This window comes from Etheostoma cragini, chromosome 11 (assembly GCF_013103735.1).
Source record: "Etheostoma cragini isolate CJK2018 chromosome 11, CSU_Ecrag_1.0, whole genome shotgun sequence".
In the NCBI taxonomy this organism is placed as follows: Eukaryota; Metazoa; Chordata; class Actinopteri; order Perciformes; family Percidae; genus Etheostoma; species Etheostoma cragini.
The window spans coordinates 26,765,995-26,767,642 of NC_048417.1; the positions used below are offsets into that span (position 1 = coordinate 26,765,995).

The 1,648-nt window shown below is 44.8% G+C and overlaps 2 non-coding genes across 2 annotated transcripts; one reads left to right on the forward strand and one right to left on the reverse strand.

Annotated features, from left to right (window-relative positions):
• Nucleotides 1-572: 572 nt before the first annotated feature.
• trnad-guc lies at nt 573-644 on the reverse strand. The gene has a single exon. It is a non-coding gene; the product is annotated as a tRNA-Asp (tRNA).
• Nucleotides 645-901: 257 nt separating this feature from the next.
• trnav-cac lies at nt 902-974 on the forward strand. The gene has a single exon. It is a non-coding gene; the product is annotated as a tRNA-Val (tRNA).
• Nucleotides 975-1,648: the final 674 nt, after the last annotated feature.

The following is a 1,648-nucleotide window of genomic DNA, read 5'->3' on the forward strand; positions in this document are numbered from 1 at the left end:
GAAATAATTAGCAGCTGGTAGATAAATCTCCCCATCGGGGACTAAAACCCCAGTCTTCCGTGTGACTGGCGGAGGCCGTCATCCAAAGTTTCAGTTGTATTGTGGTTTTTGCGTTGGAACAAGTTGCACTATTTAAAACATGCCTTTGAGATACAAGAACTTCTTCACTTGGGACAGCAACGGACTCAGAACCGTTGGGAGCAATCCTGAGCTTTCAGATTTGGAGGGGCTGACTTTCATCCCATTTGATTGACATTGGACTTCAGTCTGCCCCAGTGGGCACTGTAGATCACTGCTTGATGAAGCCAACAGAACCACATAACCTTCAAAGAACAGGAAAGGAATTATGAGGTGCCCAGACTTGACACTCTCCCACCTTGTGACGTTTTCTTCATGTCCAGGAGCTGTGCTCTTTCTATTGCTTGAAAGTGTTGCTATTCAGGATCAGGAGTTCTCCTCCAACGCTGAACACAGCCTGAGCCAAGGACCACTTTCCCCTCTTGAGTAGTACAAGGCGTTCGCCGGGGCTTCCTCGAGGCCTTGTAGTATTGGTCAGCGGCTGATAGAAAATTCTCCCCGTCGGGGAATTGAACCCCGATCTTCCGCGTGACAGGCGGAGGTACTGTCCATTATACTAACGAGGAATGCCTAAGCTTAATATTTGGCACATCAAGAAATAGGTGGCGCTATTCCAGCATTTAGCCATCAGTCAATACATGTAGATATATTTAGGTCTACTACATATTCGCTGTCATTCAAAGCCACGACAAAGCATCTGTGACTGAATCCAGTTTAAAATCTCTGTGTCAAAAATTAACATTTCTAACAGCATTGTAAACATTTGCAGTAAAGTAGAAATGGTGCATTTCCACATAAACATGCAGAAAGATTGGTTTCAACAGTTTCCGTAGTGTAGTGGTTATCACGTTCGCCTCACACGCCAAAGGTCTCCTGTTCGAAACAGGGCGGAAACACATTTCTTTGTACGGTTAAACTCTCAATAACAGTCACTGAAAAATCTCCCTGTCGTGAAATTGTGGCCAGACCTACCGATGTTTTTCCACAGTGCATTAGTCATCACATTCAGGAATTCAGCAATATGCTGTTTAAAAATGATGCAGAAAAACTAGTCAATGCACTTGTTACTTCTAAGCTGGAATACTCCAATTCTTCATTTTCAGGCTGCTCGACAAAGTCCATGAAGACGCTTAAGCTGATCCAGAATGCTGCAGCACGTGTTCTGACTGGAACCAGGAAAGAAATCACATCTCACCTGTTTTTGCTTCTCTGCATTGGCTTCCTATAAAATCTAGAATAGAATTTAAAATCCTCCTTCTCACCTACAAGGCCCTTCATGGTCTGGTACCATCTTATCTTAAAGAGCTAATAGTACCTCACAACCCTGCCAGAGCACTACGCTCCCAGAATGCAGGGTTACGTGTGGTTCCTAGAGTCTCTAAAAGTAGAACGGGAGCCAGAGCGTTCAGCTATCAGGCTCCTCTCCTGTGGAATCAGGTTCCAGTTTGGGTTCGGGAGGCCGACACCGTCTCCACAGTTTAAGAGTAGGCTCAAGACTTTCCTTTTTGATAAAGCTTATAGTTAGGGCATAGAATCGAATATTGTAAGGGAGTGAGGAGTCGCAGCGTCC